The following is a 17320-nucleotide window of genomic DNA, read 5'->3' as shown; positions in this document are numbered from 1 at the left end:
ATATAGATGTGTGGAGGGGAAATGGTTTCCCTGAAGGGGTGCCCTTTGAATGGGGTTTCAAGGGCGGGGTAGGAGGTAACTAGGTTGAATGGAGAGAGGGAGAAGTGCTCTTCTAGCAGGGAGAACTAAGTACAAGCCAGACACATCCTATGCTTGGTTAGTAACCTGAGATTTCCCGCAGTGTAGCACACTGCTTTTGTGGATTCATTGGTCATCTGCTCTATTAAAGAAAGATACAGGAGAGCAATGAAAAAAAAGGGTCAGAGTTTCAAGGCTATAGTAGAAGAAAAACCCTGTTCTTGCGGGAAGTGTTCCTGGAACCACCTGTTTGCACAAGACCTGTCTTCCTCTATCTTGGGAAATAAGTGTCCTGCTGATTTCTGAACGGAGAATGAGAAATAGGGATGAACAAAGGACAACCCCCCCTGCCCTTCCCTGCCACAACAGTGCCAAGCTTGTTGCTGGCTGCTGCAGGTGGGCAGGAACCACAGTGAGGGAAGAGAGGGTGGCACAGTGTACCGGGAGACCTGCCACCCATTTCTGCATGGACTTAGGATAGATAGAGTCAGATGAATTGAGCTGCTGGGTTTCATTTCTCTGGACACTGCCCTTTTTCTCTTCTGGGAGATGCTCCTTGTCAAAGGACATGCTGCAGAATCATATGGGAAATATTCTTATTTTACTTAGAGCAAATTTGGGGGGCATAAAAATTTAAATACAAGGTCCAATCAGATTTTTTAAAAGCTAAAATCATCACCTTCTGTCTACTAAAATCCCATGTGACAGTTAAAGCTCAGCTTCAAAGTCACCCCCTCCAGGAAGCCTTCCTTGATTATGTCAAACAGAAGTTATGTCTCACGCCCTTGGACCTCCCAATACTCTGCAGGGCACCATTCTTGGGGCACACACAGATTGTATCTGCTTTGGTATGGTGGTTATTTGGGTCCATGTCTTATCTTCCCAGCCCCATTGCAAGTTTGATGAGTAGAGGAAGTATGTATCATATAGTATTGTAGTATCCAAAGTGTTTTGTGTATGGGAGCTGCTCTCTGAAAAAATTTGTGAGCAGACTAGAAACTGAAAGTTGATCTTCTGTAAAAATCTCTCATTTTGTCACCCATTCAAGTACCTATTAAAGTGCAGAGTACATTATAATGAGAGCTAAAAATAGAATTGAAAAGATAAGGCTTGGTGTATATGCCCTGGTTTATTGCATGGAATAACCAAGGAACAGAGCCCTTTATGTAAGCCTTTCAATAAGCCACTGGAGAATAATGTGGAATAGGAAATCTGGATTCAAGTCCTGGTTCTGCTATGTGCCTGCTGTATGAGCTCAGACAAGTCACTTGACCTCTCTGAATTTGGATTTTCTTATTTGTAACGTGTGGGAAGTGCTCTGTCTAACTTGCGGGATTTCAGAGAGAACTAAAGAAATAGCACAGCAGTGCTTTTCCGCCTCCCTGTCCAGGGTAATTCTTGTGGTGGATGCTAACAGAACAGGGGGGAAGGACCCTGGCGTCCTGTCTCCATCCTCTTGCTGCAGCCTGAGAGAGGACACGTGAGCCCGTCACACCCCTTACACACAGGTTTCAAGGCTGGGGCCGTACACTCTGCTTCAGTGCAAGTGTGTCTTGGGCTCGTCATGTCCATTTGTGAATTAACAGGCAGGACAAGTTGTCATTTCCCAGTCACTTTCACAGAAGTCAGTTGGTGTCATAAATTATTATATATCATTTGTCCTCTCAAAGTGGGTCCTTTCTTATGTGGAATGAGGACACTAGTGCTCTCAAGAAGGGCTGGACTTACTTGTGAGGAGGCATTTTCTGTGAAAGTGCCCTCTCATGGGATGGGATTTGTTAGGGCAGTAGTCAGACCCACATGTGTTGGGGTACAAACTCTGGGGGTCAGTTGCTGTGGCCACACCTTGGGAAGCTGCACACTTCACCTGGGTTTGGAGTAAAGCAGCTTGCACAGCGGTTCCAAAGAGGAGCCTCCAGGGCACGCTCCCCCAGATGGATATTCTGCTGCAAGCCTGAAAGCAGGCTTCCCACCCTGTCCCTGGAGTCTGGGAATCAGTGAAACCCAGGCATGCCAGGAAGAGCTCAGCGGATCAGGCTTTGAGAACAGTTTCAGTTCAGTATGAGGATTGGGTAAGTTCTTGGTTTCAGAGAAGATACTTTTAGGTATGTGGGAAAAAAAGGGGAGAAACCAAGATGCAAAGTCTGGCTTCCATTGGTCAGGGTCAGCCTGGGCTGTGGTGTTAAGGGGGTTTCGGCGGCCACTGTTGTTTCCGTTGCTCTGGTAGCCAGAGGAGAAATAGACTACGCCCAGTGCAGGTGCGCTGGGGTTGAAGGGGCCCATTTCCTCCAGCAGTCCTGGCCAGCCTGGAGACAGAGACCTCGGAACTCCTCCAGGATGGCTAGCTGAAGGTTTCCGGCTGTGGAGACCAAAACGTGAATTCAGGGGCTTTGCCTACGGGGGTTGCTGGCAGTGCCTGGGTGGTGCCCTCCCTGTCAGCACCGGAAAGCTGGGTCCGGGGTTTGGAAGGGTCAGCGGGATCTCCTGCCTTTCCCTGCTTGGCTTTCCTGCCTCTGGCAGCTGCAGCTGCAGCAGTTGCATCCTGCATCCCGTTGAGGAAGCTTAGTGCGGGGTCAGACCCAGGTCTTGCAGCTCCACCCTGGAGCTCTGCTGAGAAGCTGCGGCCGAAGGGAGGGTGTCGGGGCCCCCTCACTCTGGTGCTCATGGATCCTCCCCGAGCCACTCTGCTGTGCATCCCATACCCCCAGGGGCTGTCCCTCGTAAGGGGCTCAGGGTGACAGCCTCTAGGGTCCGACAGACACAGGTTCTGTGAGGTGGAAATAGTCAAACCTACTACAAAGACTTGTGAGGAGGAAGTTTCGCACCTGGCACACAGCAGGTACTCAATAAATGGGACCTTTGCTCCTTGCCTAAGGGCCAGAATTTAAGATGCATTTCTGCCTCTCTGAGCTTACTACTGCGACCACTCCCTTACCAGAAGTTTCAAGACCAAGAGCATTCAGCCAACCCCATCTTGCAGCTCTCTCTACTCATATCCAGAAACTCTCCTCCTGCCACCTCCACTGTTACCACCTTGGCCCAGCACCATTATCTCTTGCCTGGATTATTGCAGTTGCAATACTGAGACATAGAGGTTATTGGAACAGGCAGGAAGATGGAAGGGAAGTAAATTGAAATAATTTCCTCCCACAAGCCTCACATAGGAATGAAAATTAATATCTGCCCGTAAAGAGGTAAATTAGAGGCACCTACTGGGAGAAGGGAAATGTCTCCAATTAGGACTCACATAGTTTGGCAGCTTCCAGTGAGATGCCAGTTGCCCCAGTGACTCTCTGGGTCCTTTCCTCTCCCTCATATTTTTCATTAAGACTTGATGTAGAGATAAGAGTAAAGTAATATGAGGAACTATGAGGCCAGCAGGAAAGTAAAAATCCTGCCAATGGCTGCGAACTCTAATCTTCTCAAACTGAATAGACTCAGAGTTGCATCTGGAATTGTGTGTGCTTGGCAAACGTGAGGTGAAACCCCTCTGAAAAACATCTGACAGGAATTGCCTCTTCACGAAATGTGAAAAGAAGCTCCCACCCAATTATTAAGAGGCTGCCTAAGAGGAAAGAAAAAGTTTGTGCAGCTAACACAACACGCGGCTTGCCAAAATCATCCTGCCCTAATTCTCTTGTCAGCAGAGCTGCTTTTCCCAAGAGCAAGTAACTCGTGATTTGGTTGCTTGATTCTGCTGGCCACTCCTGCTGCGAGCCCCTCACCCCACCCAGGACCCCCTGCCCAGACCTCACCCCCTCTGCGCATTTTCACTAGTGGGGTATTCTTCAGGGCTTGAAACCTCAGAAATTCCGCTGAGAGCACAGTGATCTACACTCAGGATGTAAATGGCTGCAAATGTCATGTTGCTTATCTTGCTCTGTGCAACACCCAGCAGCTGCTGGCGTTTAACGAGGAGGCGGCACAGGGCTCTGAGAATAGTCCTGTGTGTGCTTTGTTCATGCATTTTGCAGCTGAGTTAAGAGCAAGAAAGGAACAAAACCGATCTGATGTCTTTACTCCAGAGATCGTCCACATCCTTCCTAGGGCAGGAAGAGCAGGTGACTGGGACACCGGACGTTTGGCAAGCTGGTGGCTTTCCTCCATTGGCATGCTTTGCCGGGGTTTTCATGAAAAGACAATGACCTTTACAGAAAACAATGACCTTTGCAGAGATCTCTAAACCCTGGCAACTCAGCAGCAAGTTCAGTTCCAAAATCGTTCCTCTTGCCTTTCCCAACAGACTTGAACAACTAGAAAGAAAGGAAGGAACTTAAAAAAAAAAAAAAAAAATCACCCAGTTTTTGGCAAACCTTAGGCACTCTTTCCCCCACCTTGCAATTAAGGCAGAAGTAAACAGTAACAGAATACCAAATTGCTGCTTGCTTTGGTATAGGTGCCCAGGTGGAGCTGCTGGTGGTACAGCCCTGTGCCTTGAGACAGAAGGGCAGCCTCCCTGGAGAGCATTCCAGTGGGTCCCCAAATCTGACATATCAAGATTAAGACCTGAGGATTTGGAGCAGAGTGACAAGAAAGGGTGAGTCATCTGGGCATTATCTGAAAAAGGAAAAAGTTTCCTCCTCCTTTAAATTTACCCTCTCCCCACCAACTCGGAACCCCTTCTTATTTTTGGAGGTCATCTCCTGGATGGTACTGCCTCACCTTGAAGAGGCTGGTGGGTCTAAGGAGCCCAGAGCATTCCCTGTTGAACAAAGTGTGTGTGAGGACTCTCCATCAGACTGGCTTGGTCTGTGTCCTGCCTCTGCCACTCACCAGCTGAGTGAACCCAGATGAGTTGCTCACCTCTAAGCTTCGGTTTTCTCAGCTCTAAAAGCAGAATAGTATTTACCTTATAGGGTGCCTGTGAGGCTAAAATGAAACAGTGTAAAGTGCCTTCCACATAAGAACCACTTAACCACCGATGTTGCACGTATCAAGAGTTCATTTCTTCTTACTGTTAAGTAGGACTCTATTGTGTCTCTACCGCAATTCGTTTATCCATTCAGCTGTTGATTTGACATTTGCGTTGCTCCCAGTTTTTGGCTATTACAGATGAAGCTGCTACTATTTGTGTACGAGTCTTGTATGGACATAGTTTCCCTTTTCTCTTGGGTAAAATACTTAGGAGTAGAATGGCTAGATCATACAGTAGGTGTATGTGTTGATATAACTTTTTAAGAAAATGTCAAACTACTTTCTGAAGTGGTTGCACCATTTTACATTCTCACCCGCAGTGTATGAGAGTTTTAGTTGCTCCACAATCTTGCTAACACTTGGTATGGTCAGTCTTTCTAATTTTATCCACTCTAATAGGTGTGTAGTGGTAAGTGATTCACATTTACTTTGAGTTGCAGTGAAAATATTTAGGTGAACATTCTGTGTCATTCATTCATTGAATTCATACCGTTCATTCATTGCATACTGAATAGGCCATAAAGCTCAGATATTATCTGAAGACAAACACTGGTGACATTTAATCCCTGGCACACAGTTGGTTGCATCTGACTCAGAAGATTAAGTGAATTTCAAGCAGCAGCAACCTAATGTGCTGTAGACCCCTTAATTTTCTTCCCATCTCTCCTACTGAAGCCAAATAATTGCTGTGATTTCATTACTTCGCCTATGAAACCAATAATAATCCTGGTCAGTATCACCTTTAGCTCTTATTGCTGATAATAACAAACATCATAAGATTGGCAACTCTATTAAGTTTGCCCCTGTGTTTATAATAGTGAGGCTAGTGAAAATGTTCACTCCTTTATAGGATCCAAAAGAGAGGACCCACAGGAGAAATTTAATTCTAATCTTAGTTCTAGGAATAGCTTTGTTTTTCCTGAACAAATGGTTTGTTTTCATCTGATGGATGCTGGGAATAGTGGTGTTACTTTCTTCATACTGGTAGCCAAGAACTCAGAGCCTGATTTGTTTTCTCTTCCATAGCAAGTCGATAAGATTTATATTATATGTTTTCCAAACTAACTCTTGCCTGGCTCCAACTTACCTTCCTATTTGATTTTCTATTCGCTTTATTTTCCTTACTAGTTAAAAGACTTTAAACGATTTTATTTCTTAAAGATGCATGTTTATAGTCAGAATTTAAAGGCGTAAATTAAGTCTTCTCTCCTGCCTCAAAGCCACCTGGTTCCCTTCCCCAGGGGCAACTGCTGTTACTGTTTTGTTGCATGTCTTTCCTGAGATAATCTGTGTGAATGTAAGCGTATTTATGGGGTGGGTAGCACATATTTGTAAGCAGTTTGTTGAATGAGTTGGAGTTTATAGGGTATAAACAGAAAGTAACTTTATTTCTGCTCATTCCAGGACTCTTGAAATTTACTCTGTTGTTTTCTTGCCTGCCCATGGATGAATTCTCTGGTAAATCCCTTAGTTTTTCTAGTCACTTTCTGGTATTAACAGATGCCTCACTTTCATTAAAAAGTCTGGACTTATATAGAATCAAAACATCAGTCTCTCTTGGCAATAAAAACATCTCCCCTTCTCTGGCTGGGGCCTGGCTGGGGCTCGCATGTGCCCAGAGGCTCAGCCTGCCTCTCCACCAGCTCCCAGCCCTGCTCTTCTGCTGCTCTTCTGCACTCACCCTGCTATCTGACTCTTCCAGGGTTGGTGGGCTGGGTGGACTGCACCTGCAGCTTTCCTTCGAGAAACACCCTTGGGCTGCTGAAGCCTCTTCACCCATGGGTGTAGAGATCTGGGTGTGCCTGGAAATCTGGGGCTTTATATCGTTCCCCTTTGCCAGAGAGCCAACGCCTCAATGGAATGGGATAATGAAAGTCTAGCCCCCTTGCTGCAAAGTGGACAAACTCCGAGATATAATTTATATTCTAGAGCTCCCTGTGGGGTCAGCCTGAAGCTAGAACTGTGCTGGAAATCTCATCCTCCCTTGGCTTCTCCCTCCCTGTTATGTTTCCCCTAACCTCTTACCAGATTTTCTGAGTACACTTCCTTAAGAAATCACTAACTTGCACAGGAACCCTCATTTCAGGGTCTGCTTCTCAGGAACTAACCTAAGACAGCAATTATCCAAATACTGATAAGGCCCCTCCAACCACAGTTCTCTTGTCTTGGCCGAAGCCTGCTGGGAAAGGGCTACCTACAACTCTCCCCTCAGGTCCTGGCTTCCAGGGTCCATCCCTTGGACTCTTGGTTGGGGTCTTTAACTCTGGATAAAAAGAGCAAAACTCAGTGTTAAGTCATCACACATATTTTCTTCTTCACCTTAAAAATGTTATTAATCATATATACCTTCTATTGTGTAAATAAGTACCCACATTTTTTCTAGTTGTTCTCCTTCAGTTAATTGGATCAAATACACAAATAACCAGCTATTCTTTAATGAGGACTTTCTGTTCTTTTGGTTGGGTAATATTTGTTTCTTGTAGCTTCCACAAATGAAAAGCTGTAGCTACTGACCTCTTACATTTTCAGAAAGTTTACCCATTGTTTTTACATTTCTATTGGTGGATAATAAAATTCTTAGGTCACACCTTGTTCTTGAGGACTTTGTTGGCCTTGCTTTACTGTTTTCTAGCACTGATTTTTTGTTTTCACCTTCTGTAAGTGACTTGATAGTTTTTTTTCATGATACTAAAATGATTCTTTTTTTTTCTTATCTTTGTAGTCGAACAATTGTGCTGTGATATTTTTTTCCTAGGGACAAGATGTACCTTTTAATTTGTAAATTTAAATATTTCCTTTCTTTGGGGAAAATATATAGCTTTTATATCCAAAGAATCAATTTTATTATTCAAAACGTTGCACTCCTAGGATTGGCTGATGGGGCTAGATTTGAAGAGTTGTGTTTGATATAACTCTCTAGAGAATGGCAGACCTCCTTGCAAGGACTGCCTTGTCTTGGGGGGCTGCCACCTGAGCAGAAGTCACTTTCAATTGTATCTTGAAATATTTTACTGTTTCATTATTTGGGTTCTCTTCTTCAGGTTCTCTTCTTCTCCCTTAATCTCTTCCATATTCATCATCTTTCTTTTCTAAACTTTTTTTTTTTAACCATTTGCTTATTTCCATTTTGTTTTACTCACTTTTCTTACCACATCCTCCATTTATTTTACTGTATTTGCATCAGGGACTCATCTCCTTAACGTACATTCAATGTGAACTTCATTCTTGTGATGCTATAATTTTTTTCTTCCACTTCTTTTCTAAATTCTGTCAGTTCCTGTTTCATCTACTTCTGTCTTTTCATACTTTCCCTCAGTGCTTGTGTCTCTGTTCTGTGTTCTTGGTTTGCAGTGGCAATCCTGGATATTTTCCCTTTGCTAAGGAGCACATCACTGTATCATCTCTGTTTTCTACCAGTTCCCAGGAATCCCTGTAATAGTTGAACTTCCCAAGGATGTTGGATTCAAGTTCTACTCAGGAAGCAACAAGGACCAGTAGGCTTGGGAGCTGGGCAGATTTTTGGCCAAATCCAGACTGTGCTACTTACAAGTTGGGTTATCTTGAGGATATTGGTCTCTCTGAGCCTCAGTCACATCATCTGTAAAACAGATATGGTATTACTTCACAGGGTTGTTGTGAGGATTAGATAAAATAAATAACGTAAAGGGTCTAGCTCAGAGTCTGGCTTACATAAGGTGCTTAATAAATGTTCCCTTTCTGTTTTGTTTTTTTCTAATTAAACTGATGGATAGGTACAAGCTCTTTTACCATAACAAGAAGAGACTTTGGGGCTTCCCTGGTGGCGCAGTGGTTGAGAGTCCACCTGCCGATGCAGGGGACGCGGGTTCGTGCCCTGGTCTGGGAAGATCCCACATGCCATAGAGTGGCTGGGCCCGTGAGCCATGGCCGCTGAGCCTGCGCATCCAGAGCCTGTGCTCTGCAATGAGAGAGGCCACAAAAGTGAGAGGCCTGCGTACCACAGGAAAAAAAAAAAAAAGAAGAGACTTTGTCTTAAATGCTATTTAACTATCACTCTAAAGCACCCATCACAATGATGATAGTAGAAAATATTTATTGAAGGCTTACTATTTTCTAGGAATTTTGCTAAATTTATTACATATATTCTCATTTAATTGTTCAGCATCTCTATGTGGTGTGTCATATCATTATGCTCGTTTTACAGTTGAGGAAATTGAGCCTTAAGTAATATGTTGCTCAAGGTAGTAAGTGACAGATCCACAGCTTGGTCCATGGCCAACTTCAGTGGCCATGTCTTAATCACTGTCAAATATTGTTTATGCATTGTGATCTTTCCCTGTGCTTGGAGCAATAGCAGAAGCAAAAAAGTGTGAGTTATCATGCCTGGTTTGGGGAAGCTCGTAAACACATGTATACCCATTGCATAAATAGTTACATAAAAGCACAGTTGTGTTCACATGCGTCATACTCAAAGTAAGGACTCTTATTTTCAGATAGAATGAGATTTGAGACTTAGAGGATACCTTCTTCCCTAGGGATCAGAACCTTCAACTAGAATTCTTCATCATTGTCCCTCTATTTTTAGGTGGCCTAGTAAAAGTGAGTGAATTCTAAAGCACCTAGATTATTGGATTTTCTCAGAATGTGGGTGTGTTAAAAATGTACCTGGGGTTTTTTCTAATCAGGTATGGTAAGACAGACAGACACAAATGATTGTCACAAAGAAAGAATTTTGTACTTGCAGATCTGTAGAAACATGAGGCACAGCACACCAGGCCATGCAGGGCCACAGAGAGGGAAGCAACAGGGTTGATCAGGAGGCAGAGAGGGGAGGGCAGAGCATGGCCCAAAGCCTTTACTGGTTTTTTTCTGGGAAGGAATGGATGAGGCAGGGAAGGTACATTGAATAATTTGAACAATTTAGGTAGACTCTGGGCTGTAGGAGTGGTCCCTAATTTTCTGGTACCTGGCCTTGGGGTGATTTTGGGCAGGGGGGATATTGGCTTGGTGTGTGAGAATTTGATAAAGGAGATGGTTAGGGGTGTAGGCTCTGAATTGGTTGGTTTGTTTATTAAAGGCTTGCTTCCAGGGAAGTCATTTGCTGTCTTTGGGAATTAGCTAATGCTAGAAGGGGCAGTCTCTCCAGGATTAGTGTCCCAAATACCAGAGCATCAAGATTGTAGAAAATAAGAAAATGTAGTCAATACAGTGGGTGTCCATGCTTGTGTGTGTATGTGTGTATGAATGCTGCAAAGAAATGAGTGGTGTTTAGGGCCCTTCTTGGGAGGGGGAGGAATGGAATGGAAATTGGAGGGGGAAATTGGGCAGGTAGTGAGGACTCCCTCAAAAGGAATAGGCTTATTCTAGGCTGTTTATCAAATATTTTTTCATTTGGAAAATGGGGTATTATCTGACTGTGTTGTCAAGGAAATTCCTGTAAGTACCCGGAGACTTAATGTTGTACTCGAAAGGAACTACAGAAAAGCAATACATTATTTTAATTCATTGTTTAGCATGAGCCAACTTTAAATTGCTCTAGAAATGGGTTTTGCGCTTGGACAGATTTTTTGGTGCATGTAGCATACACAAACAGCCAAAGTGAAAAAGTACAGAATCTTAAGAACTGTATCGTTTGGGTTTCTCCAGACTAAACAAAAAGTTCCAAGTATGGTCAGATAAAAAGATTTTTCTGACCCTCCCTGTCTCTCACCCCACCTTCCTATTAGAGGGCTGAATTTGCAATATAGTGCAGGCATGTTGGACTAAGGGCCTTGAACTGTTTCTATTCGTGGTATGTCTCTTGGCTTTGGGCAGAGTGCAAGAACTCAACCATATCATGGAACAGGTTTGTTGGAATTCAGACAGTGAGTGTTTCCTCTAGATTACAATTGATTCTTTCCATGAAAAATATTTTTCTAGGCAAGCAATTCCATAATTTATTAGCTTCAAGGACCTACAAAGTCAAATGGAGATAAACTTGCATTGGGAGAAAATAAATAGGAGTTTTTTTAAAGATGCAGACCACAGTCATTTGGGGAAGTGCCATTTGGCATCATTGCGGGGAACCAACCATCAATGCAGTATGAATGCCATGTGAACCAGCGTCATTCTGCCACCTCACGGTCATATCTCCTGGAAGCCAATACAAGAGTGTGAACAGGTTATTATAAACACATATTATGTGGCTGCTACCAAGTCTTTTGTGCCTTGTATTGGGCCAACTGAGTTCCTAAGATCTATTGTACTGCTTTCCTCTTTAAACAGCCGAAGGAACCCATGAAGAAGCCTTCAGCAACCTTGACTTGGCTGAAGTTACCACTGTTTTCTCTTGTAGATCTAGAAACACTGGGTACTTTCTGAGTGGGAGCAGGGCTCCTCATCTTTGCTCTGGGGGCTGATTGCCTGGAGCTGGCCTTGAGTTTCTCCAGCAGTATGTTCTGCAGGACATGCATTCAAATGTTCTATATCCAGGCTTTTCGCTATGTCTCTTCTGGTTCAGAGCTTGACTTGGTCACCAGTGTTCTAAGTTTATCACAAGCAGGGTGGACTTGGAACCTTTGTGGAAATATTGCCTCTTTGTCTGCTTTCCTCCTTCCTGTCTTCCTAGTTCCCACTCCATCTCTTGCATTTTCTCCTTCTTCTCTATTCTCTTTTGTGTAGATATCAATTAAGCACCTGCCGGGCACTAAGAAAGACCCAAAGATAAGACAAAATTCCTGCCATTGAGATACTCAATATAAAATAGAACTTTATAACGAATAATGATAATATAGTATGCATTCAAAATATGGGTACCATCGTGCATGTCCCAGTTCCTTGTCCCCTACATTCTGTCAGTCACCTTGTCCTGCCAGACTTTAAGGCTTCCTCAGATCTCTGTCTTGGTCTTTTCCTCTTCTTACTCTACGTGCTGTTCCTTGAGGACATGATCCAGTCTATTACTTCAGCCTGCTTTATATGCTAATATCTCCCGAGCCTGCTTCTCCAACCCAGACGGGTCCTATTCTGCTCCAGGTCCATAGAGTCAGCGCCCAGCTCAGTGACTGAGACACCGGGGAGAGGCATCAGCCTGGCCAAAGGGACGCAGGAAGATGGTAGAGAGGAAATGCCCATTCAGTTGATATTATACAGATTTCTGGTAATATAGATGGAGGAATTCAGACACCACATACCTTTGTTGGCTCACAAGTACAATCATTAGTGAGTAGACTTAAGTTTAGACTCCAGGAGTCTCTAAGGTATTTGTCAAGAATGCTTTTTTCCTTACCTCAGCCTTCACAGGTAAACTTTGGTGCCCTTAAGAAGAGTAGAGTTCTTTTTTTCTGGAGTGTTGGCAGGATTGGTTGAATTTGGCCATGGCTAGTGGATGAAAGTTTTCAGTGGCTCCCATTCTATAGTCCAGAGGGGAAAGCTTATAGCACCTTCTGTTCTGTTTTACTCAGGTTAACTTGCCTGGAAAGACAAACAGCCCTTGGCTTGCTCTGTTCTGTGGGACACAGCTTTCTGAGCTGGGAAAGGCACTACTTCTCAGATGATATGCTAAGAATCCCTAATGCCAAAGGCACTTACATGTTTTGCGTTGGTAACTTGAGATCTGACTTGTAGACAAAATGCTGTAACTTGATTTTCTCTCCAAGTATTCAGTTTCTACAAGGTAAATACAAATTTTCTTGAATGTTATTTCTCAACCGTCTGGGCCATCTCAGCTTCATTCTAATCCTTTTTAAGGTAACATACAAAACTTGTTTTTAAAATAATTAATCTCACTGGTGGGACAATAAGTGGTTATAATTTATTCTTTATACTCTGAGTTTTCTGACCTCTTCAATTAATTTGTATTAGTTTATTAATAAGAAAAATTTACAAATTATCCTTTAAAAAATAAAAACGACTTATTCAAAGAGTGATGATATAGGGTATAAATGTGTGTGTGTATTCAACTGAAAGAAGAATGATAACATTATAATGAGATTGGAGATTAGGTTGTTTTCTCTCTCTCTCTCTCTCTCTCCTTTTTTTTTTTTTTGGCTATGCCACATAGCTTTTGGGATCTTACTTCCCTGACCAGGGATTGAACCTGGGCCATAGCAGTGAAAGCGCTGAGTCCCAACCACTGGACCGCCAGGGAATTCTCTCTTTTTAAAAAAAATTTCACAGAAAACGTCTTATTATAAAAAAAAAGAAAAAGAAAAAGTGACTTTTGTCTCCTTTAAAGCATTGCTTGGGAGGCTTGTCATGTATTTCTGTAATGCTGCCATTGCTTACCATGCTTTTTAAAAAAAACACTTTTGAATTGCAGATATTTTTTAATCATTCTGTGGCTTTGATTTTGTAAGCTCGCCAACATCTTTCTTAATTAAAGAGAGTTGTAATTATAAAATAATGAGTTTTATTTTATCTGTCACTGCGTTATGTGCCGCTGATGAAGTAGCTCTAGGGATAATTTCAAAGAGGAGTTTTTGTTGGAAAAAGTATCTTCCTAGTTACTGTTTTAAAGGAATCAGTATTCATTTAAAATTGATATGTATTTAATTTAATCTCTTTTTCTCTCTTTTTTTTTAAAACAAACTCTAGGGTATTCTATGTACATTCTTTTAAGGGTTTGTACCACAAGCTGATGAAAATGTGTGTGTGTGTGTGTGTGTGCGTGCATCTGTGTGTTTTCTCATAAGTCTTAAATAGCAAAATCTATAGTTATAATAATGACATAAGTACATATTTTTAAAGTTTGGTATTTCTTGGTGAAAGGTTATAAATGTTTGAGGTAAGAGAAGATATCATCATCTTTAGAAGTTGTGAGACGGTGAACAAAGAACATTAGAGTGGGATTCACCCAAGTTTTACACATAACACTGCTTCTCTGCATTGAAGCCTGAAATTCCTGAAAAAGGAAGCTTGGTTGTTGGCTTATTTAGAGCCCATAAGTTCAATCCTTGGTAAACACCAATGATAGGCTGATTGTGCCTTTAGCAACAGAGCCTGGATATAATTTTTTTTCATAGAATAGAAAACTTGGAAGGTATTTAGAATTTTCCTGAAGACTGTGGTACCAGGTACCCTCAGCTGGCACAGACTCTGGGAACACCCCAAGCCCCCTCCCCACCCCATGTTCCCATGTGCTTGGAAAACCTGTCGTACTAACCTTCCTAGCTTTATCCACCACACTGGCTCTGATCCCACTCTCAACTAGACAACCACCCTAGATGCCATCAGTTCTTTGGTACTCTGCAGGGAAGAAATGATTCCTGTCTCAACACCTTTGAAGGTGGTTTGGCAACCTTTTGTTTGTCAAGATGAACCCCCCTCCCAATCCTCCACCACATGTTCTGTCAGACAAGCTCATTAGAAAAAGGACAGGGGATTAAATGGAGGCAAGGAGCTCCCATCTCCACACTCACCTGTCTGTAGGTGAGGTGCATACCCCTGAATTTCTAGTTAAACCAGAAGTTTGCATGTATGACTGAGAGTTGGTTCTCCTCCTATTTCACTCAGGAGCCCAGGCTGCTACCCAATCATGGAGCAAGTGTACTCTAGGGATAAATTGTTTGTTTTCCCATCTGTGGTCCACTAATACAGTTTTGCTCTTTGGAGGATATAATAAATGCTCCACAAATAACAGTTGAATAAATGAATTTTGAGGGAAAGTTTCGAAGATATACAAACAGCACATGGTACAATGTTGAAGTTTTTCTGAGGGTTCTATGGAAGTAGAGTCGGAGATTCTGACTAATTAGAAAAATTATTTTCAATATTGAAAAACATTTTCAGTATTATTTTGATTTTTTCAGCACGTATTGAGATATAATTTCTATATTATAAATTGCAGGCATTTTAAATGTACATCTCAAAGACTTTTTACATATTTATATACCCATGTGACCATCATTAAATCAAGATCTAAAATATTTTTAGCACCCTAGAAGGTTCCCACCCAACCTTCCCAGCCCAGGGTAACATTTATTCTTATTTTCATCTCCATGGACTAGTTTTGCATACTCTTTTTTTCTTTGCTTTGCTGCTCTGCGAGGCACATGGGATCTTAGTTCTCTGACCAGGGATCGAACCTGCGTCCCCTGCATTGGAAGTGTGAGTCTTAACCGCTGGACCACCAGGGAAGTTCCCTCAGTTTGGCCTATTCTTGAAAGTCATAGAATTCTAAAGTTGTACTAATTCTAAAATTTTGGCTATATTCCCTGCACTGTATAATATATCCTTGTAGCTTATTTATTTTACAAAGAGTAGTTTGTACCTATTAATTTTCTATCCCTATCTTGCTTCTTCTGCCTTCCCTCTCCCCGTTGGTAACCACTAATTTGTTCTCTATATCTGTGAATTTGTTTCTATTTTGTTATATTAATTTGTTTGTTTCAGTTTCTAGGTTCCACATGTAAGTGATACAGTATTTGTCTTTTTCTGTCTGACTTATTTCACTAAGCATAGTACCCTCCAGGTCCACCCATGTTGTTGCAAATGGCAAAATTCCATTCTATTTTATGGTCAAGTAGTATTCCAGTGTGTGTGTGCGTGTGTGTGTGTCACATCCTTATCCGTTCACCTGTTGATGGGCACTTAGGTTGCTTCCAGATCTTGGCTACTGTAAATAATACTGCTATGAACATTGGGGTGTATGTATCTTTTCAAATTAGTGTTTTTGTTTTCTTCAAATATATACCTAGGAGTGGAATTGCTGGATCATATGGTAGTTCTAGTTTTAGTTTTTATGAGGAAGCTCCATACCGTTTTTCATACTGGCTGCACCAATTTACATTCCTACCAACACTGCACAAGAGTTCCCTTTTCTCCACATTCTTGCCAGCATTTGTTATTTGTGATCTTTTTTGATTATGGTCATTCTGACAGTTGTGCGGTGATATCTCATTGTAGTTTTGATTTGTATTTCTCTGATGCTCAACATCACTAATCATCTTTTCATGTGACTGTTGGCCATCTGTATGTCTTTGGAAAAGTTTCTATTCAGGTCTTCTGCCCATTTTTTAATTTGTTTGTTTGTTTTTTTGATATGGAGTTGTATGAGCTGTTAATATATTTTGGACATTAACCTCTTATCAGTCACATCATTCACAAATATTTTCTTCAATTCAGTAGGATGTCCTTTTGTTTTGTCGATGGTTCCCTTTGCTGTGCAAAACTTTTAAGTTTAATTAGATCCTATTTGTTTATTTTCATTTTTGTTTCCTTTGCTTTAGGAGAGGGATCCAAAAAAATATTATTACAATATATGCCAAAGAGTGTTCCACTTATGTTTTCCTCTAGTTTTATGGTTTCAGTTCTTACATTTAGGTCTTTGATCCATTTTGAATTTATTTTTGTACATGGTGTTAGAATACATTCTAACACATTTACACATAGCTGTCCAGTTTTCCTAGCACCACTTAGTGAAGAGGCTATCTTTTCCTGATTATATATTCTTGCCTCCTTTGCCATAAATTAATTGACCATAAGTGCATGGGTTTATTTCTGGGCTCTCTGTTCTGTTCCATTGATCTATATGTCTGTTTTGTGCCAGTAACCATACCTGTTTTGGTTACCATAGCTTAGTAGTATAGTCTGAAGTCATGGAGCATGATCCCTCCAACTCTATTCTTCTTTCTCAAGATTACTTTGACTATTCAAGGTCTTTTATGTCTCCATACAAATTTTTAAAGAGTTATTTGCTCTTGTTCTGTGAAAAATGTCATTTGTATTTTGATAGGAATTGCACTGAATCTGTAGATTTCCTTGGGTAGTATGGTTATTTTAACAGTATTAATTCTTCCAATCCATGAACATAGTATATATTTCCAACTGTTTGTGTCATCTTCAGTTTCTTTCATCAGTGCCTTACAGTTTTCTGAGTACAAGTTTTTTTTCCTTTCCTCCTTAGATTTATTTTTGGGTATTTTATTCTTTTTCATGCCATGGTAAATGGCATTATTTTCTTAATTTCTCTTTCTGATAGTTCATTGTTAGTGTATAAAAATGCAACATATTTCTGTATATTAATTTTGTATTCTGCAACTTTACCTAATTCATTGATGAATTCTAGTAGTTCTTTGGTGATGTCTTGAGGATATTATGTATAGTATCATGTCATATGCAAACAGTGATAGTTTTACTTTTTCCTTTTTAATTTGGATTCCTTTTATTTCTTTTTCTTGTCAGATTGTTGTGACTAGGACTTCCAATACTGTGTTGAATAAAAGTAGTGAGAGTGGGCAACCTTGTCTTGCTCCTGACATTAGAGGAAATGTTTTCAGCTTTTCACCATTGAGTGTAATGTTAGCTGTGGGCTTATCGTATATTTATTTATTATGTTGGGGTATGTTCCCTCTGTACCCACTTTCTGGAG

General features: G+C 41.5%; 1 protein-coding gene across 1 annotated transcript in view; it reads left to right on the top strand.

Moving 5' to 3' along the window:
• The first annotated feature begins 4352 nt into the window (after positions 1–4352).
• The window catches only part of ANKRD55 (ankyrin repeat domain 55), a 431120-nt gene continuing 418152 nt past the window's right edge, over positions 4353–17320 (top strand). The window contains exon 1 of the mRNA XM_029218818.1: positions 4353–4615. The gene's annotated coding sequence lies outside the window, so the exon portion shown is untranslated. The remainder of the gene's footprint in view (positions 4616–17320) is intronic.

The sequence above is a fragment of the Monodon monoceros genome, unplaced genomic scaffold (genome assembly GCF_005190385.1).
Source record: "Monodon monoceros isolate NGI ecotype Baffin Bay Population unplaced genomic scaffold, NGI_Narwhal_1 Super_Scaffold_12, whole genome shotgun sequence".
NCBI lineage: Eukaryota > Metazoa > Chordata > Mammalia > Artiodactyla > Monodontidae > Monodon > Monodon monoceros.
Note: the sequence above shows the minus strand (reverse complement) of the source record. Positions and strands in the feature narration are given on the sequence as shown.